This window comes from Pleurodeles waltl, chromosome 1_2 (genome assembly GCF_031143425.1).
Source record: "Pleurodeles waltl isolate 20211129_DDA chromosome 1_2, aPleWal1.hap1.20221129, whole genome shotgun sequence".
NCBI classification, from domain to species: Eukaryota; Metazoa; Chordata; class Amphibia; order Caudata; family Salamandridae; genus Pleurodeles; species Pleurodeles waltl.
In genome coordinates this window covers 350,875,090-350,901,431 of record NC_090437.1, presented here as the reverse complement: position 1 = coordinate 350,901,431, position 26,342 = coordinate 350,875,090, and positions in this window count along the sequence as shown.

Here is a 26,342-nt window from a genome sequence, read left to right as displayed (position 1 = left end):
TGTTGGCGTGACGGTGGAGGTTTTGTTTTCGCCAGTTTATCACTGACCTTTGGTGTGGCGGACTTGTGTGGGTGTCTGAATTTTGGCGGGTTCCGAGATGTGGGTCATAATAGCTGTGGTGGAATTCCGCAGCCGCGGCGGTGTGTTGGCGGTCTTCTGCATGGCGATAAGCGGCTTTTACCGCCAATGTTGTAATGACCAATTAAGTGCGATTTCTGAATTTGCAGGCCCCATTTTAGGTTTGGCAGAAGCGTCACACCATATACCAAGACTGTAGGAAAATGCCACTGTTGGCATGGTCACCCCCCACTTTTTGCCTAGTGTTTATGCCAGCTTTGATTGGAAGTGAGCTTGAGCCCTGCTAACCAGGCCCCAGCACCAGTGTTCTTTCCCTAAAACTGTACCTTTGTTTCCACAATTGGCACAACCCTGGCACACAGTCAAGTCCCTTGTAAAAGATACCACTGATACCAAGGGCCCTGTGGCCAGGAAAGGTCCCTAAGGGTTGCAGCATGTATTATGCCACACTCAGGGACCCCTCTCTCAGTACATGCACACTGCTTTGCAGCTTGTGTGTGCTGGTGGGGAGAAAAGACAAAGTCGACATGCCTCTCAGAGTGCCATGCCCACCAACACACCAACCACTGCCTGTGGCATGGGTTAGTCACCCCTCTAGCAGGCCTTACAGCCCTAAGGCAGGGTGCACTATGCCACAAGTGAGGGCACAACTGCATGAGCACTATGCCCCTAAAGTGTCTAAGTCAATTCTTAGACATTGTAAGTGCAGGGTAGCCATATTGAATATATGGTCTGAGAGTCTGTCTTTACGAACTCCACAGCACCATAATGGCTACACTGAATACTGGGAACTTTAGCATCAAACTTCTCAGCACAATAAACCCACACTGATGCCAGGGCTCCTTTCTAGCTGACAGCCCTCTTAGCCCAATATGGACACATACTCAGCTCTCCTTATGGCTTGCTATGGTCCCATGCCCGTTCACTTTGGAGGTGTCAGATTTGCTATTCCCACTCCAACTTAAGCAATAGTAAGGAAAGTGCTGGACATTGGAGAGGGTCAGATTTACTATTCTCTATCCTAAATTATTGAAAATAAATTACATATATATAAAACAAATAAGCAAAAAATATATTTCCATAAATAGATAAAATATTTTTAACATTGTAGAAGTTCTATAAATTATTGAAAGCTAAAAACACAAAATTAACTTATATGCCAATGCATGTAATTATATTAAAAATTATATCAATTAAAACATGTAAAATAGATAAAAAATACTTTCCACCCTATTACTTGTCAATTCCAACTACCTCAAAAGCAAAATAAATTATTAACAAAAAAAATCAATATGTCGCTTTAAAATTAAAATAAAAAAATAGGTATTATGCAAACAGTTTCAACATAATATAATTAATTAATAACTACATTATTGAAAACAATTAAATAAGCAACACATCAAATTTCCAACTAACCAACCAACAAATGAACAGAACATTCCGATATTGATAAATATATTTATTAAGTAAGCCAAGAATACAATTAATTATCAAATTAAGAAATTAAAACTTCCAAAACAGTTAGATAATCAATTAAAAAACAGGTACTTAAAAATGACCAAACCCGTACTGCTGCAACCCAACGACCCTAAAAAAAAAAAAAAAACATTAAAATATGTTGCAAAATCAACAACAAAAAACAAAACCACACTAAAATAATGGAATCTACATAACATTAAAATAATAACTTATAACACAAACTAATGAAAGTCAACTAAATACTTTAAAAAACAATAACTGTACAACTTTACAACTTTATTTAAAAAACAACACTCTTACCTTCTGTATTCTGTCCCATAGTATTTTCGACATCACAATATTTTTGACACAATATTTTAGTCTAGCTACTCTGAAGCCTATTTCACTAACCTCTACTGCTGCCTTACTGTGTTTTAGTGTCTGTGGCAAATATTAAACATGCATTGCCAAAGTCAGTTCTGATGGTCTATAAATAAACAGTTTTATCAAGGTTCAGTAAGACACCAAGAAAACATAGAGCATGGGCAACAGCAGTCCAAGCTTCGCAATGCACTCTCTAAGTCACTTAGGACATGACTTAGGCCCTCATTACGACCCTGGCGGTGGGTGATAAAGTGGCAGTAATACCACCAACAGGCTGGCAGTAAGTACCAGCAAATTATTGCCATAGAGGTGATATCGCCCATAGACAGCCAATGTACCACACCGACTGCCAGGGCGGAAACAACAGTCACCACGGCGGTAGCTGTCTACAGCCAGGAGGAAGACAAAGTACCGCCCACCATATTTTGACAAAGGAAACCACCACCTTTTCCGGGGTGGTACCAACGCCATCAAAAGCCTGGCGGAAAGAGATCACAAAAGCCGGAGGACTCACCATTGAAGACACAGGGAAGAACCACGCTGCCATGGAACCCGAACTGCAGGTTTTCCCAATGATCTTCTACGTTATGCTCCACCTGGCACACCAATGCTGGCGAACATGACAACAGTGAATACAGACGCCTAGCATACAAAGTAGGGTGGGAGGGAAACAAGAGTGACACATACACGCACAACACACACCCAACACACATAAACCATACACACAACCAGCTGCATTACAAAAACATTTTGACCCCGACAAACTACAGAATAATGCAAGGACAACAGGAATTAACGAAAGCGATTGTAATCAGTTAAAAAACAAAATCAATAATCCAATTTGCCCATTAAACAGATAGGTACACCTATATAAAAAAGGGACACTGCCCAGTCCATAGTTCAAAGGGCCACCATGCCCACAGGGCACAGTCCAAGATCAGTTGTCAAATAGGCAGGCACCTCAGGGGGGGTGCACCTCAGCCGGATGCGGGAACAAGACCACTGGTGCTGGGGAGTGCAAGGCCACAGTCTCTCAAGTGGGTGTCATCCCCACTGGTTCTGGAGGGGGCAACATGCCCATTGTTTTGTCCTGGGGAGTGCAAGGCCACAGACCCTCGAGTGGGTGTCATCCCCACTGGTTCTGGAGGGGACAGCATGCCCATTGCTCTTTGTCCTGGTAAGTGCAAGGCCACAGTCTCTCAAGTAGGTGACTTGTCCACTGGTTCTGGAGGGGACAGCCTGCACAGTAGCCCCTGGAGGGTGGACTACATGGCGTCCACCTGCAGTGATGGCTGCACTGTGGTGGTGGTTGAGGGAGGCTCCTGGTCAGCCCCTGCACTCTGTGATGGCTGCATGCTGGTGGTGGTTGGGGGAGGCTCCTTGGAAGCCCCTACACTCTGTGATGGCTGCATGCTGGTGGTGGTTGGGGGAGGCTCCTGGGCAGCCCCTACACTCTGTGATGTCTGCACTGTGGTGGTGGTTGGGGAGGCTCCTGGTCAGCCCCTGCACTCTCTGATGGCTGTATGCTGGTGGTGGTTGGGGGAGGCTCCTGGACAGCCCCTGCACTCTGTGACGACTGCATGCTGGTGGTGGTTGAGGGAGGCTCCTGGTCAGCCCCTGCACTCTGTGATGGCTGCATGCTGGTGGTGGTTGGGGGAGGGTCCTGGGCAGCCCCTGCACTCTGTGATGACGGCATGCTGGTGGTGGTTTTGGGAGGCTCCTGGGCAGCCCCTGCACTCTGTGATGGCAGCACAACCATGGCTGGCTGTGGGGGCCCTGTGACAGCTTCCGCTGGCGTAGAGTGCCTCCTCTCCTCCTGGTCATGGGTTAGGTATCCCTTATACTTCCTGGCAGGGGTGGATGGGCTCTTCCCCCCTCTGCCTGGTGGTGAAGGTTCCTTACCCTTTTTCCCAGCTGGTGCAGGCTCCTTACCCTTCTTCCCAGCTGGTGCAGGCTCCTTCTCCTTCTTCCCAGCTGGTGCAGGCTCCTTCCCCTTCCTCACAGCTGGTGCCGGACTCTTCCCTTTCATACCAGGTTGTGCTGCCTCCTTCCCTTTCAGTGTTGTTGGTCTGGTATCCATACCACCACGAGTATGTGGTGCTACACTGTCCCCGTGGACTGTTTGGCTGAGGTGCTGGGCTGTGTTCTTGCTACCCTGCCCATATGTGCAGGATGGGGGGTTAGGGAAGAGGTCAGTCGTGGAAAGGAAAAGCTTTTTATGGACATTGGGACGGGAAGAGGGAGGAGTGATGGGAGTGGAGGAAGAGGGAGTGGCCATCAGAGGTGTAAGTCTGCTGGATTTGGGTGCAGGTGCATGAGCTGTATGAGGATGTGAGGTGGATGGCTGTTGGGTGTCTGAGTGCTTGCATTTGTGTCCTTTTGAAGGGGGGACAGACACAGTGGGAGAGGACAAAGGGGACGTGTGCATGGATGTTGTGGAGGTGTCTGCCAATGAAGTGTATGTGCTGCTTGGTGTGGTGATGATGCTGGTAGTGGAAATTGATGCAGTGCATGCAGGTGTGAGTGTAGACATAACAGGGTGGGAGGTGGATGAGGAGGAGGAGGGGGCGAAAGTGGAAACAGTGGATATTGTCGTGTCTGCAACTGAATGGAGTTTCTGTGAGTGCCTGTGGGATGAAGTGTGGTGTGTGTGTTTGCCTGTGCCACTCTTGTGTGTTGTCTTGTGTGCATGCTCGTCTGTCTGTGTGTTTGGGATGGGTCGGGGTTGAGGAGAATGGGACTGGGAAGTGGAAGTTGGAGGGGGAACGGTTAAAACAGGGACAATTGCTGCCATCAGAGAGGAGGCCAGAGCCTTATATTCGATCTCTGTTGGTTCGCTAATCCACCGTGAAAGCCCTCCAGGAATGCATTGCATTGCTGCATCAGGGCTGCCAGCCCCTGGATGGCATTCACAATGGTTGATTGCTTTACAGAGATGGATCTCAGGAGGTCAATAGCCTCCTCACTCAGGGCAGCAGGGCTCAGTGGGGCAGGGCCTGAGGTGCCCGGGGTGAAGGTGATCCCACCCTCCTCGGTGAGCGGGCACGGGCAACTCGCTGAGGGGCTACTGGGAGGGTGGTGCTGGTGCGGGGAGTGGCGGCTGTACCTGCAGCTGGGGTGGTCACAGAGGTGTCCTCCACCACCAGGGAGCTCCCATCTGAGGAAGTATCAGAGTCTGTGTTGTCCCCTCCAGTCTCTGCCGTGGTGCTCCCCTCGCCCTCCGTCTCACTGGTTCCCTCAGCGTCAGTGGACTCTGCCTCCAGGGTCTTGTGGGATGCAGCTCCCTCTATCGCCGGGAGTCTGCTCCTCCACTAGATGATGCTAATGCACATAAGGACAGGATGACAAAAGAAGAAAGGGTGGGAGTGAGACAAAGGATACACTGGGTCAATGAGTGCACCAACACCACCACTCACACACAGGAAACAGGCCTGCACACTATGCATTGCACTACCAGTGAAATGGCTAGTCACTAAGGAATGAGGATGGGCACACACCTCGGACTGCAGCACACCTGGGACCCACGCAGTCCTACCCAGAAGTGAATACTAACAAGCTTGGTGAGCAGTATTTTACTTTCAAACCCTGAGCCACCAGAGGACCTACGCTGCTATGTCTGGCCTGACCTAGAGGCACCCAAGGACACACAACCACCACCCGGATACCACCCCAACAGCCGTAAGTTGTAATGATAGCCACTGTACTAACCCCCTTGTGACTGCTGTGATGCCCTCAAGCACCCATTCAGCTCAGGATGTGCCACCACCAGTATGCAGGCCATCAGGGGGGTCAGGGTCCAACGGGCACCCCTTCCTCTTTGGAAGGCCATCCCCTGCTGGGCCTCCGCGGTCGGACTTCCATGTCCAGCGTCTCAGGTCCTCCCACTGTTTCTGACAGTGGGTGCTCCACCTGCCATAGACTCCTAGGGTCAGCACCTCCTTGGCGATGGCACGCCATATTCCCTTTTTTTGATGGGTGCTGACCTGCAGAGGCAATACAGACAGGAGAACATCATTAGACAAACAGTCGAGCCTGTCAAACAAGTGGACCACCATACTCGTTTGAATCACCATTGGCACACACATAGCCCAGCGCAAAACATGTACACCGCCAAGATGACATCCACCCACTCCCTTACACGATGCCTTCACATACAACTCCATGCATTCATGCCACATGCATTGTGCCCACAGTGTACTCACCTGTTGGTCTGGAGGCCCATACAGCAGTCCATACTGGGGTAGGAACCCATCCACCAGTCGCTCCAACTCCTCAGAAATGAAGGCTAGTGCCCTTTCCCTGGTCACACGGACCATGGTAGGTTCCAGGCACAGGTCACAGCAGCACATGCAGTGTAGGTCTTCTCCTTTGAAAGGTCAGGAAACAAGTGAGGACTGTCATAGAAAATGGCGGTCACGTCTGCGGCGGTGCATTCCGTCACCGCCGGCGTAGATCCCCATTGGCCACTGTATCCCATAGGGCCCAATATTATCCAATGAGGAATTGCACAGCGGTTCGCAGCTGCCTGCCGCCACGGCACACAACGTCGGCGGCATTACCTCACTTCCACCTGTCCTTCCACACAGGACAGGCGGTCGCCATTTCAGGGGGTGCTGAACAGGCCTATCGATCAGCCCACTGGGATCCTCACTCTTGTGCAGGTTCTGCCAGTGCTCCATTTCCTGGCAACTGGTTCTTTCCAAGTGACAGTGGGCTTGGCAGCAGGAATGTCACAGCCCATGTTCGCAATCGTGCTGGCAAGAGTCTTGTCTGCCCTGACAAAACACATATTCAGCTACATTGGTTTTCCCCCAGGTTGAGGATTTGGCCACTGTGAAGGCCGGGTTTTATGCAATGGGACATATCCCCTATATAATTGGGGTGATTGACGGAACACATATTGCATTTGTTACCCCCTCCAGCAAAATGAACAGGTGTACAGGAATTGTAAGAGTTTCTACTCCATGAATGTGCAGATGGTGTGCCTGGCGGACCAGTACATCTCCCACATCATTGCTAAGTATCCAGGGTCGGTGCATGATGACTTTGTCCTTGAGGAATAGCAGCATCCCAAATGTGATGTCCTAACTACAGAGGCACAGGGTGTGGCTAATGGATGAGCCCTGGTTCCCACCCAGTATATGTTGGTGTATGCCTATGGTGTTGGCCATATCGGATAGTGTGTGGCTAAATGTTGTCCCTCAATATTTGCAGGTGACTCTGGTTACCCAAACCTATCATGGCTGCAGACCCTTGTGAGGAATGCCAGGACGAGGGCAGAAGAACATTATAATGAGGCACATGGGCGAACCAGAAGGATCATTGAAAGGACCTTTGGCCTCCTAAAGGCCAGGTTCAGGTGCCTCTGTCTAACAGGTGGATCCCTGTGCTACTCACCCAAGAAGGTCTGCCAGATAGTGGTGGCATGCTGCATGTTGCACAACCTGGCCCTCAGAAGCCATGTACCTTTTCTGCAGGAGGAGGAGACTGGAGATGCCCCTGTGGCAACAGTGGACCCTTAGGACAGTGAAGATGAGGAGGCAGAGGATGTGGACAACAGAACATCAGTGGTACATTAGTACTTCCAATGACACATAGGTGAGACGTGCAACTTCACATTTCTATGACTATTGTTGTATTCTGTTTGGCATTGGCATGCTGGCGTTACTCACTTCTTTCTCCTACTTACTGTTACCTATGGAAATTCATTTTGCAGATGTTGGTCATATGACAACATTCTCCTGGTATGATCACAACAGCCACCTACAGGTAATTAATTCTATGTTCTTACTACTTATAGTTCATTTGCATTGGTTGTAGCTGTTTCAATCAATACAAATTTGCAATACATGAAATACTAGTAGTCGAGTTTCATCCAAGGTGTTTATTGTACTGCTAAAATATAGAGGGGAAAGTGCAATGGCATGGGGTGATGATGGCGGAAAGTCAAGGGTATTGTTCCAGCCTGTTTGTAGCACAGGTGCATTGTCCATGGGGACATAGGAAGGGGAGCAATGGCAGTTCAAGGTGGACAAGATGTGGAACACAAGGGGAACAATCAGGAGATTCTCATTTTCTGGCGGTGGTCTTGGCAAGTGTCTCTGGCTTTTGTTTGGTTCACAGGGAACGTTTGCGTGGTGGTTCACCTTCTGCAGGGGGAGGGGTGCTGGTGGGCTATTGGTCCTGTGGCGGGGCCTCCTGGCCACTAGCTGCAGCGGAAGCAGAGGGCTGTTCATGACTGAATAGTGGCAGGGGCTCGCTGGAGTGCTGTTGCCTCCCTCATGATTTTGGCCATGTCTGCCAGCACCCCTGCTATGGAGATAAGGGTGTTGGTAATGGCCTGCAAGTCCTCCCTGATCCCCTGATGCTGTCCCTCCTGCAGCCACCTGTTCTTCTGCACGTTGTCCAGTATCTGGCCCATCGTGTCCTGGGAATGTTGGTAGGCTCCCAGGATCTCGGAGAGTGCCTTCTGGAGAGTCAGTTCCCTGCTTATGTCCTCCCCTTGGCGCACAGCAGTCCTCCCAGTGACTCTGTTGGGCTGTGCCTCTGTCCCCTGAACAGTGTACCCACTGGCACTGACCGCAGGTCCCTGATTGTCTTGGGGATGAGGTGTGGCCTGGGATCCCTGTACAGGTGGGCACACTGCTAATTGACGTGTCCTGGGGAAAGAGGTGTGGGTACACTGGGTGGGTGCTGTGGTGTTGGTTCCTGATGGGGGATGCTCTGTGGTGGTCTGTGAGTGGGCTTGAGTGACCGGCTGTCCAGTTGTCCCTGATGGGCCAGGTAGATCGTCCAGATCCTGAAAACCAGAGTTACTGTCACCACTGTGGGCCTCTTCTGTTGGGGGACTGGATAGTAGGGGTACCTCCTCTCTCTCCAGTGACATTGGCTGGGGTACCTGTAGGTATGTAAATGATGTACCATGCTTCAGGTGTCTGACATTTGTACTTCTGTAGCTTCCCCTCTATGGTTGGTGTTCCCCTGCCAGCTTTTGCTTGTGTATGTTGGTGTATTGTGGTTATGTTAGTTTCCCTATGCTGTGCATGCTTTGATGATGAGTGTCCATGCAGGGCTGGGAGGGGTGTCCATGCATTGGTACAGCATGCAGGGCCTGGCATTGGGATTAGTGAGATGTGTTGGTGGAGTATGTGGGATGTGGTGGAGTGATGGGAGTGAGGGTGAGGGTGTGTGATGGCATGCAGGTATGGGGGTAATAATTGTTAAAAGTTGACTTACCAGTTTTCAGGTCTCCGCCAACTCTGGCGAGTCCCTCAGGATGCAGTAATGCCAGTACCTGCTCCTCCCATGCTGTGAGTTGTGGGGGAGGAGGTGGAGGTCCACCGCCAGTCCTCTGAATGGCGAGCTGGTGTTGTGCTGCAATGGAACGTACCTTCCTCCGTAGGTCGTTCCACCTCTTCCTGATGTCGTCCTTTGTTCTTGGGTGCTGTCCCAAGGCATTGACCCTGTCCACGATTCTCCGCCATTGCTCCATCTTCCTTGTTAGTGATATCTGCCGCACCTGTGCTTCAAAGAGCTGTGGCTCTACCCTGACTATTTCCTCCACCATGGCCCTTAACTCCTCCTCAGTGAAATGGGGGTGCCTTTGTGGTGCCATGGATGTTGTATGATGTGTGTTGGTAAAGGTGTGTGGGTAATGTGGTGGGGTGTGTGATGTGGAGTGAGTGAGGGGTGTATGGTATGAGTGGTTTGTGTGTCTGTTTGTCTCTGTGCTCTTCTTCTCAGTCTTGTTGTGGCAATAATTTTGGTAAAGGGTTGTGGGTAATGTGGGTGTGTGTTTTATAGTGGTGTGGGTGTGGTGTGTATATGGGTGTCAGGTGTGTGTTGTTTGAATTGTCCAATGTAGTGTTGTTTTTTATGTGGGTGTCCATTGTGAGTGCAGCAGTATGTACCACCAATGGTTTACTGCTGTTGAATGTCTGCTGTGGTGATTCATGGGTCATAATGTGATGGGCGTTGTTCTGTTGTCATAACGGTGTGGGTTTTGGGACCGCCACTTTATCACTGACCTTTGGTGTGGCAGATTTGTCTATGTGGCTGTATTCTGTTGGATTGGTGTGTGTGAGTCCTAATATGGTGAATGGATATTCGCCAGCGTGGTGGTAAGTTAGCGCCCGTCAGCGCGGCAGAAAGCAGCATTTACCGCCAATGTCATAATGAGGGCCTTAGTGTGTTATATCCAATGGCACATGTAATACGGTGGATGGGATACCCTTCATGTTTGTGATAGAGTAACCGGTCTACCAAACTCTAAATCAGGCTAATAGTCTCTACAGTATACACAGCAGCAGTACAATTATGTGAGCTACATTTGGCACTTAACCTTCTCTCCCCAAGAACAACAAGACTATAGCCATTACCTTTGAAGGATGTAGGTTATCGCTGTGAATGAACATGTGTTTAGAGTGGATACAGCTATGCTGTGGAATAGACCCTTTGTATATGTGGTCCTCACAAATGCAACACATGGTATTAAAGTTGGATTAGAAGATTTTGTTACCTATTCACGCCATTGCCAAGGACAGGTCTTTGTGCTTATGTTCACCCACTGTAAACGCTCAGAGAGAAAATGACATTATTTTGTGTCATGACATCTTGTACATGCATCTCATTTTGTGCATAATAAAATCCCCTTGTGAATTTGTGCTCCTACAACATGCAGTCTCTTCCCTCATTTGTGCTTGTGCAGATTGATGAAACATGTTTGTGGACTAAATATATTATATATTCTGTAATTGTTATTTATGGCAACATACACTCTTTACAGAAGGTATAGAGTTAACGGTCCAATGATTTACAAAGTGACAGGATACTACAGGTTAAAGCAATTATGCATAACAGTTATTCACGTGCCTATTTCAATGTTGTATGTTGGAATAGTGTCTACACAAATATTGTAAAAAGATCACACACCAAAAGTAAAAATATCCCATAAATTAAAATTAAAATTTATATTATTATATCATTTTACAAAAATCTAGCTTTAGTCTAAAGGAAAAATAAAGTTTTCATTTACATGTCTAAATGTTGTGAAATCATGCCCACAGCTATTTTTCTGTCCTTTGATGATATACAAAATATAGATGAAATATGCATAATCGGTTAGCTAATATTTTAAAATATATGTTTGTTTTTACTGGAGACTTCTAACTGCAGATTCCTCTTCTATTGAATAACTCCAGGTGTCAGGCTGGACCTGGAAACTTTTACACAGTAATATGCTGCAGCGTCGACAGTCAGTGTCATGTGACATCATGGTTCCTCTTGTTACTACTTCTCACACAAATCTGACTCTGGATCTCATATACGTACGTCACCTCTCATGCAGGTGTCAGATCTTTTCTTTCTGCTCCAACTAAAGTGGATCCAGAGTTTCAACCATCGCTTGATGGTTTTTGTCAAATGTTTTATTGACACAGCATGTTTGTGTGTAGGATATCAGCAAAACCATCTGGTTTTAAACCATGTAAGACTTGTAATCAACAAATGTTGGTTAAGGAGCCTCATGATGACTGTTTGACTTTTTAGGATGTTTTGGTTCCAGGCATGATTCAAAGTCATGTTCATCATGTACCAAGATAACAAGAAGGCAATTTGGGACGGTGAAACAAAACTCGCGGTAGCAGACATAAGGAAGTTGATGACTGGTGCTTGTTCAATGTCAGTGGTTTGTTGATTTTGGTTGAGGTCAAGCAAGAGATGTCTTCTTCTTTTAGGGGTTGTTTTGAGAGAAACAACTTCAACAAGTTCAAGTTAGTCCAAGAAGAGTCATAGCACACATTAAAAAATCCAAACAATGCTCTTCTGGTCCATGACACTCCCACCATTAAGATCAGATGAAGCACCTGGTACTTCTAGATTTACTCCTTCACCATTTGCGGAAGCAGATTTGCCCTTGTTTCCATTCGAACTTCCAATGGATGGGATGGCGAAGAAAGGCCAACTCCAACACCTTCAGAAAGCTATGGACTTTATCTTTAGTTTTATCCAAATATGTCTGGTACACCTTCTAACCCTAAGGATCCGAAGAGGCCTCCGGCAGTCCAGACAGATGCAACCTTGGTGCCTGCTATGCCTCTTAGTCTGACCAAGAGACTTTCAACTTCAGGTCCTTCGAACACAGTCCTGCTGGCATCTCTGACATCTTCTATGCTACACCTGACCCAGAAGACTACTCTATTGAGACTGCAGACTCAGTTACCAATGCTTGTACCAATGTCACCAACACCATGTGGGTATCTGATCATACTTTCGGATACTGAGGCCAATGAACCATCTACCATGGTTTATGCTCAGTTTGAACCTACCCTGATTTGAGAGGAATAACGTTTTGAGGTTAGTTATCCTCATGATGACATTTTACATTATCTGCAAGATGCATGTGGTCTTGATTCATCTCCGATGTAGGATTATCTGCTCCTACTCCAGTTATAGATATTGAAGAGGCAGCATTGTTTGTCGCAATACTACACAGTCAGCTGAGACTCTTGACCTTATTTTGCCCACACAAGAAGTTATGACTACTTTATTGATGGACATTTTGGACCTGGCTCATGCTTCATAGGAGCTTTTATTGCACTGCTGATGAGGTTTAGACTGATCTTTTAATTAATGGGTGCCTGGACTAAACCAGGATCTTGCCCACCAGTAAATCAGCAAATTGCGAGAAGACACCATAAGGCCAAAGGGGATATAGATTTTCTTTTTCAGCACTCAACTCCAGAAAGTCTAATAGTACAGACTTCAACTTGTTGTATTAATCACCATGGCTTCCCTACTGTTCTCCCTGACAGGGAGTTTAAAAAGATGGAGGCTTATGCTAAAAACGTATGTTATTCAATGAGTCTGGTGGCTTTAAGATCAGTTAACACTTCCTCTTTTAGGGAGATATCCCCATGCTTTATGGGATAGAGTGTCAGATGTACTGTGTGATCCCAGAGGATACTCACAAGATGGACCGGATGCAGCAAAATTCTCTATTATGTTTGGACTGGACACAACAGATTGCGTAGGGATTGTCAACAGATGTTCAGCACTCATTGATGGATAAGCCTTTTAATGGCTCCAGATTATTCGAGAAAAGTCAGACACAGCTCTGGAAAGGTTTAAGAAGAACAAGGCCACTGCATGCTCCTTAGGTTTGGCACCTCCAGATCATCAGCTTGCACAGCAGTATTGTCCCTTCTGAGGTTTCGGAAGAGCCTACCTTCAGAGGCAGAGGCAATATTTGCCTCACATACAAAGACCACTCAGTCTTTTAGAGGCCATGGCCTAGGAACAAGTAAACAATGTCCACCAATGCAAGGACAAATATGTGCCCAAACTCCAGCCCCCTTCCCTCATCTGCAGCCATTTCAAAACTCCAAAGCCTCTCCAATTTAACATTGGTTCCCCATAATCCCCTGCTTGGAGGTCTAACCTCCTAATACCTCACTGGTTGGAGGAACAATACATCAGATCAGTGGGTGCTCCAGGTCATGGCACAAAGCTATTGTTAGACCTTACAGCCTTAGGGTGGTCACCATCAACTTTTTGCCTGCCTCCCTTCACTTGTTGGCACTGTTTGTGTTGGTTTTAGGACTCTGCACACTTTACCACTGCTAACCAGTGCTAAAGTTCATATGCTTTCTCCCTTAAAACATGGTGACATTGGCTCATACCCAATTGGCTTATTTAATTTACTTATAAGTCCCTAGTAAAGTGCACTACATGTGCCCAGGGCCTGTAGATTAAATGATACTAGTGGATCACTGACTGTACCACCCACATAAGTAGCCTCTTAACCATGTCAGGCCTGCCATTGCAAGGCCTGTGTGTGCAGTTTCACTGCCAGTTCGACTTGGCATTTAAAAGTACTTGCCAAGCCTTAAACTTCCCTTTTTCCCTTTTTCTACATATAAGTCACCCCTAAGATAGGCCCTAGGTAACCCATAGAGCAGGGTGGTATGTAGATAAAAGGAAGGACATATACATGTGTAGTTTATATGTCCTGGTAGTGTAAAACTCCCAAATTCATTTTTCACTGCTGTGAGGCCTGCTCCTTTCATAGGCTATCAATAGGGCTACCCTCATAATCTGTTTGAGTGATAGATTCTGATCTGACAGGGTCATATTTAGTATGGCCAGAATCATAATACAAAGTCCTGCTGACTGGTGAAGTTGGATTTAATATTACCATTTTAGAAATGCCACTTAGAAAGTGAGCATTTCTCTGCACTTAAATCCTTCTGTGCTTTACAATCCACGTCTGGCTGGGTTAGTTGACAGCTTCCTTGTGTATTTCACTCAGATAACCCCAAATACAGGATGCTCAGTCACACCTGCACACATCTGCATACTGAATGGATCTTCCTGGGCTGGGAGGGTGGAGGGCCTCACATTTACATGTCAAAGTGCAGAGGCCTGCCCTCACACAATGGACTGCCAAACCCCCTACTGGGACCCTGGCAGACAGGATGGAACTGAAAGGGGACCTTGTGCACTTCTAAGCCACTCTTTGAAGTCTCCCCACTTCAAAGGCACATTTGGGTATTTAAACCGGGTCTCTGATCCTACGAACTCAGATACTTCTTGACAGGATACCTACTGGGAAAGGAACTATGAACCAGAACCTGCAAACTGCTACGAGAAGCTGCCTGGCTACCCAAAGGGCCCCCCTGACTGTTTTTCTGTAAAGGACTGCTTCCTTGCTGTTGCCCTGTTGCCTGGCTGCCCTCTGGCTCTGCTGAGAAGTGCACTCCAAGGGCTTAGATTGAGCTTGCCTCCTGTTTCCTGAAGTCTCAGGGCCAAAAAGACTTCATCTCTGCAAAGAAATCCTTGTGCAGCGAAAATTGACACATAGCCTGCCAGGATCGACGCACAGTCTGCTCTGCGGTGAGAAAATCACTGATTCGCCAAACCGGAACCGCCTCCCCGAGTGGAGATCAATGCAGCGCCAGTGTTGCGACCGGGACTTCGACGCACAGCCCACCAAATCAATGCATCCCCAAGCCGGAACAACACAGCCCGACTTCCTGTGAGAGGAATCTATGCAGTACCTGCAGTGCAGCAGAAATTTCCCCGCATCGCCCACTGGATCGAAGCAGCTTCTGTGACTTCGTCCTGCACGCCCGGGATTTCTCTGCATCGTCTCCGGGGTGTCCAAATACCCCGCAACCCGAAGAGGATCCAAGTCTGCGCACCGGAAATCAACGCAAAGCCTTTGCTGAGTAGAAAAGCCTCAACACATCGTCTGTCTGCACCCAGAGAAACCACTGCACCCCGCCCTGTTTTTCACACATCTCCTCCTCTGCGGTCATGTGTGGATAATTTAGAGGCAAACCAGGTACTTTGTGCTCACAAGAGACAATTGTTGTTTTTAAGAATTAAAAGACTCTAGTTATAATTACAAAAGTGATATTTCAACTTGTATTTATCAAATCTTGATAGTTTTTACCTTATATCTACTCAGATAAATATTCTGTATTTTTCTAAACCTGTGTGGTATATTGTTGTGGTGTTTGCACTGTGTTATTGCATGATTTATTGCAAAAATACTTTACACATTGTCTTCTAAGTTAAGCCTGACTGCTCAGTGCCAATCTACCAGAGGGTGGGCACAGGATAATTTTAATTGTGTTTAACTTACCCTGACTAGAGAGAGGGTCCTTGCTTGGACAGAGGGTAACCTGACTGCCAACCGAAGACCCTATTTCTAACAGTTATTCTCTACCCATTCAGTTATTCCCTCTGGACATTCCTTGACTACCCCAACATCTGCCGGAGGACTACTTGTCAATTCTTTAAGAATGACTTCAGGCTTTCTTAATAAAAGGAGTGATAGAGAGAGTTCCAGTTTGAGAAATCAAAACCGGTTGTCAATTCCCTTGTTTTCTAATACTGAAAAAGTATGGGAGTATTTATCCCATTTTAGATCCTCACACCTTGCACTTTTTTTTTTGGAAAGGACAAGTTAGTTCAAGATGCTCACTCTGGCCCAAGTTCCATCTGTCCAGGAGACTGAATGGTAATGTTAGATCTGTGAGATGCTTATTTTCACATTCCCATTCTGCAATCTCACAGGCTGCCTGTGTTTTCAGGGTGGAAAGGAACTTTTTCAGTTACCTGTCCTTCCCTTTGGGCTGAGCAGTGCACCTCGGGTGTTCACAGAGGTGATGGCAGTGGTTGTGGCCCACCCACATTTGTTGGGAATACCCTTCTTCCTATACCTCGATGACTGACTGTTGAAAGTGAGCTCACCTCAAACAGTGGCAAACCTTCTCCAGGTGACAACTGAACTGTTACGATACTTGGGCTTTACCATCAATGTGCCAAAGTCACACTTTACTCCTTTGCAGAGGTTCTCTTTCATTTGGTCTATCCTAGATGCACTGTTGTTTCGAGCTATAACTCAGTGAGTGTAGGATATCCTGATGTTCCAGCCTCTAGCCAGGTATCAGTGAGAGCAGTTCTGAGACTTCTGGGTCTCCTGGCCTCTTGCATCCTACTTTTGGACCATGCCAGGTGGAACATGCAGGCTGTGCAGAGGAATTTGAAGTCTCAGTGAGCTCAACACCAAGCAAATCTGTAGGATTCCATTCTGCTGTTGGAAGAGACTGAAATAAGCATAAGTGGTGGCTTCTCCACTGCAATTGGAGCAGCGGCGGACCTCTATTGCTACCCCATCTATAATTGGTATTTGTAATGAATGTGTCATTACTGGGTTGACGTCATTTGGGAGAGATGGAGAACAGACAACTCTGGTCTCTGCTGGAAGCTCAACTTAATATAATTCTGTTGAAGCTTTGAGCAATTCATTTGGCTTTAAAAGCTTCCATTCCAAAGATCAGGGGGGATGAGTACAGGTACACACCGACAACAGGACTGCCATGTAGTGTTTGCAACAAACAAGGTGGAGTTGGGTCATAGGTTCTGTTCCTGGAAGCTCTACATCTTTCAAAGTGGCTGAATTATCAGACATATCTGATAGAGACTTCTCGCCACACATTCCTTACCATAGAATTATCCCCAGGCATCAGACTAGATCTGCAATTTTTTTGTTAGCAGTATTCCTGCATGCCAGTAGGTTGCGTTGTTCGGCTCCATGTGGCATCACCAGCCTTACCCATGCTAGAAATGATGATCATGGTGGCTTTATAGGCACCACCCCAGTGCACTGACATCAGTTCTTTCATTTCTGCGCCAGTCAGTGCAGATCTTGAGAGACCTACCCCCAGCTAATTTTTGAAAGACTTTTTTTTTACCCTTTTGTCAAAGATGTTTGAGACATTATCTCCTGATGTGGCAGGATGTCCTCAAGGGAAGCTGGCTTAAAGTCCTGCAGTGCCTATCATTGACAGATGTTGGTAACTGACCCACGGTGTTTTTGCCTCAGGTGCCACGACACGAAAACCTGCATCAACTGCCATGCCAAGGCCTTGAGCAAGTGATTCCCCTAGCTCCTTGCTGCTGTCAATCACAGTTGAGAGAAAGGTGCCAGGATCAGTTGCAGAGCCATCAATCTTTGCGGCAGCTGAAGTCGTCCGGGCGTTCTTGTAAGTCCCACAAAAAGAAACAGAGCAATACGTTGAAGAGGTCTTTGACTTCACTCCTTCTGTCGAAGTCTTCCATCCAGAAGTGTCATCATTCGAGGCCTGACTCCATGGTTGAGTATGTGCCTGGGACAGCTCCACTCCTCCCCAAGTTCCCCGGAGCCACAGAGACCTCCTACCCAACTCCACAAATGTTATGAGGACATGTACCTCATATTTGGGCGGCCCATCCCCATTGGCGTGCCTTCGGGAACCCCTGGGTGATGGATGGGGCCCCTACTGGTTTCCTCCCAGAGGGTCGCCCCCACTACTTGTTGGGCCCCTTAGATACACAGATGGATCCAGACTGATGCTGGTCCTGATGTCTATTCTCCTGGCATGGCCGACGCTCTTGGTGGCGCAGTCCCCATTCTCATCCCTGATTGCGACATGGAACCACAGAGATGTTGTTCAATGCCAACTCTGGCACCAACTGGAGCCATACCCTCCAGACCAGATCCTGAGCCCTATTCCTACAGTCTAGGACCTGGGGAAGATTGGAAGGGCCACTAGACCCTGGGGAGTATCAGCTCCTTGACCCCACCATGGACTGGTGTGAGGAATTGGCAGATGCCAGTGGACTAGACACCTCAAGAGATACTGGCATGGTCTCTCCTCCTACCATGGGCATGGAGGAGCGAGCTTCTTTTTCTATGGTGGTGAGCTGGGTGGCTGAGGTTCTGGACCTAAGCCTGCCCTCAGTGACAGTCAAGGCTAATGTCTTGACAGAGGTGCTTCCGCAGAGAGTGACCCCCTCTGACCTGCTTGTTCCATTTAATGTAGCCCTTACAGATGTCCTGATCGAGAAGTGGTCCAAATCCAGCACAGGGGTTCCTGTGAACAGGACAATTACCTGCCACCATCATCCTTGGTGGTCCAAGCCTCCACTCCCTGTGTAAACTCAGTGCATTACCTACACTCCACGAGATAGGGAATCCAAGAGGCTGGACACCTTAGGCAAGAAAATGTTTTCTTCCACCAGTCTGGCACTGGGATCTGTGAACACCACATTCTGTTTTTGACCATTAATCCCATGCACTGTGGGATTTGGTTGTGGAGGTGCTACCCATGGTCCCGGAGGAGGCCCAAGCCATACTCTCCCAAGCTATGGCAGACAAAAGGGATGCAGCCAAGCTCGCAATCAGATGTGCGCTGGACATAATGGACTCGCTAGGAAGAATAGTTTCTTTATTGGTGGCCTTACGCCACTATGCCTGCCTGAGAACATTTGGCTTTTCAGGTGATGTCCAAGTCTTGCTTATGGACACACCCTTTGATGGCTCCTGTTTCTTTGGAGGGAAGGCAGACTCAGTGCTGGAATGCTTCAAGGATAGCAGAGCTACGCCTAGGTCCTTCGACCTTTCCATGGCACCCCATCCAGTCTACCTTTAGCTCCTTTCATGGCCACAGAAGGGGCTTCCAGCCATGTCCTTACTTGCTCAGGCATGACGGCACACAAGCTCCCCAGCGTCTGCATGGCCAAGGACTTAATACCCTCAGATCCCGTAGGTCGGGCAGCCAGAGGTTTGGCCAGTCCACCACTCTCCTGGCAACCTCAGCCTACAAACCCATCCAACACTCAAGGGCAACCAGGGGAGGGCAGGGTATGCTATCATCTGCACCACCAGAGATTGATAACATCAGGCCACTAAATTCTGTCCACAGGGGCTACTCCATCCTCTTCTTTACCACCCCTCCGTCCATGTCACCCACTTGCAACAGGCTGACGGAGGATCATCTCTGCTTACTCTGCCAAGACTAGGAAGTGGCGGCTCTCTTGGCAAAGGAAGCCATAGAGAGGGTGCTGATGCCAGAAGTAGGCCGTGGTTGCTCTTCCCACTAATTTCTGGTGCCCAAAAAGCACAAGGGTCTTTTCCCTATCCTAAACATGTGCTCTCTCAATTTCTTCCTTAAAAAAGAGGGATTCAGAATGCTCATACTTGGTAAGGTCCTGTCTCCCCTGGATCGAGGAGACAGGATGATGGCTTTGGACTTTCAGGACGCATATTTCCACATTGCTGTCCTGTCTGCCCACAAACCCTACTTGTGGTTCACGGTTGGCCACAAGCACTTTCAGTTCACCATGCTCCCTTTTGGCCTAGCCAGCACCTTTGAAGTGTTCATCAAGGTAGTGGTTGCAGCTCACCCATGGACATCACGGGGGCTTCATCCCCGATCTCTATAACTGGTTATCAAAGGCAGGCTCACCCCAGGCACTTGTCTCCCACTTCCAGACAACGGTGGACCTCCTGCACTCACTGGGTTGACTATCCCCATTGCCAAAGTCACACTTTGCTCCCTCTCAGGTCCTCCCCTCTATGGGAGCTGTTCTGGACAAGGTGCAGTTTTGGGATTATCCTCCTAAACAGCAAGTCCAGAATATTCAGGCTATGATACCAATGTTTCAGCCTCTATACTGGGTTTCGGTGAGACTGACTTTGAGTCTGCTGGGCCTCATGGCCTCCTGCATCCTGCTTTTGACACATCCCCCCTGGCATATGCAGGCTCTGCAGTTAGAACTGAAGTTCCAGTAGGCGCAGCTTCAAGGAAGTCTCTTTAACATGTTTCAGATCTTGAAGGAAAATGCAAAACGTCTGCAGTGGTGGTTAATGAACAGGCATTGGGTGAGCAGCAGACCCCTCTTCCTTCCCCAACCAGATCTGACAATGGTGACAGATGCACCACTCCTGGGATGGAGCGGCCACCTGGGAGAGGTTGAGGTCAGAGGTCTCTGGTCTCCAGCAGAATCTGGACTCCACATCATCCTACTGCAGCTCCAGGTGATCCGACTGCCTTTCTACCCTCCATCAAGGGAAGGCTGGTGCTGGTGTTCATGGACAACACAACCGTCATATTGTACTGCAACAAATAAGATTGAGTGTGGTTGTGGACCCTTTGTCAAGAGGCCCTGCACCTCTGGACATGGCTGGAATATCAGGGCATTTCCCTGGTGGTTCAGCACCTGGCGGGCTGTCTGAAAACTGGGGTGGAGAAACTCAGCCAAAGATGGCTAGCAGATCACAAATGGCATGTCCATCCAGAGGTGGTGCAAAGTCTCTTTCAGTAGTGGGGAGAGCCTTGGTTAGATCTGTTTACCCCTGCCAAGAACAGTCAATATCAGCAGTTCTGGATTCGTGAGTTTCCAAGGTGGCTGTCACTCGAGTGGAGCTCAGGCCTCCTGTACACTTTACCACCCATACAAGTCCTGCCCATAGGTTTCAAGAAGATCAGGAATAACCAGGCTCAAGCCATCCTTGTCACTCCAGACTGGTCCTGGAGAGTTTGGTATCCCAAGCTGTTGAGCATGGTCATCGATCCTCCAGTCAGGCTGCCCCTTTGTTATGATCTTTTGTCGTAGCAGCAAGGGGCGGTTCTCCACCCAAACCTGTCAATGCTCCACCTTCATGTGTGGAGATTGAACAGTGACAGTTGACAGTTTTCAAGTTTCTGCTCGAAGTCTGTGATGTTCAATTGGCAGCCAGGCTTCCCTCCAGCAAGACGGTATATGTATGCAGTTGGGGGCAAGTTTGTGACATGGTGTGCTGAAAACGAAGTCGGCCGTTTTAGTGCTCCCCTTTCTCATGTCCTTCTAGATATATTCTTTTCCTTGCCCAGCAGGGCTCTGCTTTGTCCACGCTAAAAGGCTACCTATCTGCCACCGCAGCCTTCTGTGCTTGCCAGATCAGCCATCCCTCTTCATTTCCCCTGTTGTAAATAGCTTTTTTAAAGGTCTTCAACATATGTTTTATCCTCCACCCTTAATCATGCCTTAGTGGGACCTCAATCTCGTCCTACATTTCTGATGTGCAATCCCTTTCAGCCCCTACATAACGGTCCTCTCAGGCTTCTTATCACAAAGATGGCCTTCTTGGTGGTGATAACATCTGCCCGGAGGGTCAGTGAGCTCCAGGCTTTGTCATCTAAGCCTCCATACATAACTATCTTTCCAGACAAGCTGGTCCTTCGCTTCACACTGGAGCTTCCGTTCCATAAACAAAGTTTTCACTTTCTTTCTGTAGGCCAGTCCATCACCCTGCCTACCTTTTATACTCCACCACATCCCTCTAAAGAAGAGCAGAGGGTCCATCGACTGACCCTGAAAACAGCATTGTTATTCTACCTTGACCGCACTAAAGGGTTCATGGTGGATGACCAATTTTTCGCAAGGTATGCTGGACCCAAGAATGGAGAGGCTGTGCAGAAATAGGCGGTCTCCTGAATGATCATGCTCTGCATTAAAATTTGCTATGCACTGGCCAAGAAACAACCCTCTGAGGGTTTGTGTGCTCATTTCACTAGAGCAAAGGCTACAACCAGTGCACTACCACGCAGAGTTCTGGTCCTGGACATCTGCCAGGGGCTTCTCTGCACACATTCACCTAGACAGTTAGGTCCACTGGGACAGACATTTTGCCCATTCAGTCCTGCAGGACTTTCTAGTGTGATTTGATTCCCCAGACACACCACTGGGGGGTATTGCTTGGGTATCTGTTGTAAGGTAAGGATTCTCCATCTAGAAGTCTTTTTCAAGATGAACAAGTTACTCATCCTCGGTAATGCCTTATATTGTAGAGACTCTATCTGGCCACAGATTCCTTACTGACCTACCCATCCTCCCCGTTATTCAAACAAATCTCTAGGAATAGGGTTTTCCCCTTTCAGGGCCTTAGTTTTCCACACCAGTGGTCAGTGTTCTTTGTGGCTCTGTGCGCCTGGTGTGGAAAGTTGCAAAATGAAGCTACCATCAGCGTGCTGGGGTGGCACCTATATAGACATTGTACATGTCACTTCCAACGTGGACGCTGCTGACGCTGCCACACAGAGACAAACAACATCACCTACTGGCACTCAGTGGTACTGTTCATGAAAAGGTTGGGGATCTAGTATGATGCCTGGGGATAATTCTAAGGTAAGGAATCTGCTGGTAGATAGAGTCTCTACCAAATAAGGCATTACTGAAAGTAAATAAAGTGTTCTTCAAGTTTAAGGAAGGCAGCATTTGGAAGGGCGTGATGTGTCACCGCAAATTTCATTTTTTGTGTATTTTGTTGTGCTCAGTGCCCAATTGCTATTTATTTTTGCCCTGATTCCTTTCTCAAGCTTTTGGATTATCTTCTTTGTCGATCCTTCCTTGGCTCTCCTTGTTCTGCTTTGTTCTTTTCTCCTTCCTGATGCTGAAGAGGAATTTAGGGCTTCATTTACAAAGTCAGTGGCACAGGGCGGTGCAGCTAGTGGCTTGCTGCGCCACTCTGCACCACGGAAAAGGGCAGAAATGTGCTGTATCTGCAAGATATGGCACATTTCTGTCCTCTCCCCCTGCACTGGTGCACAAATTGCTGCCATGCGCCAATGCAGGCACCCTTGCACCATGGTGCCAGGGTGCCTATGTTGTGGGGAAGATTGTTTTTGTGCAGGGAGGGGCACCTTCCTTCATAAAAACAATCACAAAATGTGTTTTCCTCGTTCTATGTGTGCTGCAGAATGCGTAAACAAATGATGCTGGGGTGGTGCAGTGTGCCACTAGGGCCTCGTAAATGAGGCCCTTAGTGTTTTGCTGTTTTCACGAATGCTATTTTTATCTTCAAGTCAAGTTTTATTAAGTTTGCCAAGGTAGTTTTCCCCCTTTATTTTTTCCTCCAATCTTTGACACTGAACAAGACATTCCAAGAGAGACAACAAGACCTCTTGCATATATTATTATGTGTAGGGTGGCACAGTGGCTACTCGGATAAGTCACCCTTTACTCTGGCACTATAGAAGGGCACTCTATAGATCTTCTCAAGATCCGATTCTTGATATAGGACAGGAACTGAAGGAGTGAGATGGGAAGCAGGAGAACGAGGAACAGAAGAGAAAATGAGCAGAATAGCAAGCAAAGAAAGGATGTGAGGGAGACAGGGATTGAGGGAGCCGAGAATATGGGAGGGTGAGGAGCGAGCATTTGTAAGACTGGAGAGTAATGGGGTGTGTAAGGAAGAGGGGTGGATAGTGACTGAGGAATATAGAACTAGTTGAAATCCCATCATGACACCTATGGTGAACAGTAATGAAACAATGTAACCTTCCACGTAATTACATGTGCTTCAAAGACAGCCCATCCATATAATGGCAACACTAAAAAATATATGAAAGCCAATGGCTGAAGTCAGCTAATGCAAAACCCAGGGGCATATTTATCAAAATGTCATGCAGCGCAGCAAGCCACCTTGCTGCACTATATGAAAGGGAAAGGGCAGGAATGTGCTGTATTTCACATCGTATGGCTCATTCTTGTCCTTTCCTTGCGCTGGTGCTCTTTTGGCTGACTAGCACCAATGCAGGCACCCTTGTGCCATGGAGCAAGGGTTCCTGTGTTGCAGATAGAATTGTTTTTTGTGCAGGAAGGGAATCTTCATGCACAAAAGGTGTTCCCTGAGGCATTTTCCTCTTTCTATGTGTGCTGCAGAATGCAATAGATGTGCACTGTGTTACATTACTTCTGATTTATCAAGCCACTCAGGGCCATGCAAGGTGGCCTTGCGTGGCTTGATAAATCTTACTTTAGTGTTGCACTGACCTTTTGCCCCCCTTGTGAGGCGCAAGGATGATGCTACACATTGATAAATATGCCCCCCTCTGTATGCTTATTTTTACACTTTTTGATGTATGCACTACATGTGATCTCCCTGACAGCAGAAGGTGTCTAGAGTGAGAGCTAAAAAACCCAGAGCTAAATTCTTCTTGCATGTTGACTTTTAAAACGGAATGCACAGAGCCACATAACGTCTTTCTACAGTACCCAAGAAAATAATTTACTAAAAGGATAGCCATTGCTTGTTTCATATATTTTACCCTATGTAGCTAGTGTAATATTCACTCACATCAGATGAGAGCAAAGTCTTAATTAAGACATGGGAAAGCTTTCGGTGCATTGCAGACTTATCTGCATGTATAATTTGCATTTGATGTATAATATATTGTTTTAGTCCAAGTGAGATGTTATTTTTTTAATTTGAACTTCAGAAAAATGATGTAATCTAATATATTTAAATTAATTAACAATTTAATGCAAAATTAGGTTAATTAAGCTGGGTATTTTTTTATTTTGTTCTATATTTAAAATAAATACACAGAATTAATTTACATTAACATTTAACATGAAATATGCTTACTGTTTTTTTTTTAGTTTATTATTTTGTGACTCCACAGTTAGGGTGGAAATTTCTCTATGGTAAAAGATAAGAAATTTTGAAAAGGTTTATTAAACTTCATAATAAACTGGTCAAAATATTTGCATGTTGTATAATATTGTAAATTAATTTAGATTTTTTTTTAAAACATAGAAAAAAGGAATGAAAATGTGCAACAGCACTGTTTGCGTAATTTTGTATTTAAATATTTAATTAATACACATATATTACACTAAAAGTATTTTCTGAGGTTTCAATTAAAAATAAATTCCCCCATAAATTAAAAAATATGTTTTGTTATCCATTGATAATTATTCAAAGTGAAGCAAAGAATTAATTAAAAGTAGTTTAATTATGTTTCAATTAAAATTGATGGGAAATTAACTGATACATTAAAAACAATTAAATATTGTTTAATTAAACAAATGTTTTATTTTTAGATCATTCTAACATTAAATTATATTTATTTTGATGTTAAACTGTCTTAAATAATTTAATTTAATATTATTTTCTTTGAAGTTTTATTAGAGTATCCTGCCGCCATTATTTTCTTTTGGAGGGTTTTACAGTATCAGTGGTTGGCCATGTGTAGTGCAGGGATCATTACTGTTTCTTTTTGGTAGTAACTTGCAATTGTAAATTTGACTCCAACCCCTTTATTGGGGGATGCAGATGTACAAGTCCACACTTTTAAGTAACTTTACACTCTGATTTTTTGAATAGCCAAAGGTAGTAAAATCACTCAAAAGTGTAGGAGTAAATTACACATGTAAATTACTCACAAGTGTAAGTTAACTTTGTCAAGAGCCCCGTAAATGTTTAAATGCATTTAAATGAGCCACCCTATAGGATTAAACACAATTTAATAAAGGTGTTTCCAACAGAGGTACTTCAGCCTGCTCCCAGCGTTAGGTGCAGTTAAAAGTCCTACATTAACTTTTCTACAATTCTGAACTTTTAAGGAACTGCAACTGGTGCAGTGACTGGAAATCAAAAGAGCCAACATCAAAGAAAAGTGCTGAGGTAGTTGTGAGACCCAACTATTGACTTATTTTTCAGAAGTAAAAAAAATGTGAAATATACTGCAGTGGAATTCCAAATGCTGCCTACAAGAAGGTATCACAATTTCCAGCCTCCAATTAGCATTCAGCAACATGCGCTTTCATTGTACCAGGGGCAAGCATATTAAACCTGCTTAGATGGCCTCTGGAAAACGATCTGTTAGTGATGGATGAAAAATAGTCCATTTTACTTTCATTTTTTGTACTTTCCAAATTGACTTAATGTTTGTACATGAATCATTGTTCCATGGGGATAATGCTTGATCCAGAGGCGCTGGTGCTGGGCAATCCCAATATTAATCATTAGTTGGCGCTGTGGTTTGCGTCCCGAGGAAGGTTCAGTGAATCACTGAAGAATTTGCCTTAATTTCCTCAGGAAATGCATGGTATTTAAGCATGATGAGCTAAAAAGCTAACAATACCTTTTAGATAACATAGGCCATAGTGTCATTTGTAACATAAATGTGCACCAGGGATGATATGTCTGGATTTGCAACGTGCTATCAGCTTTATAATTATTGCTGTAGAACAAGTACAGATACGTAGGGATTTGGACTCTCATCTAGGCTTGACTTATGAAGTTGACTAGAGACAGAGTTACTGTT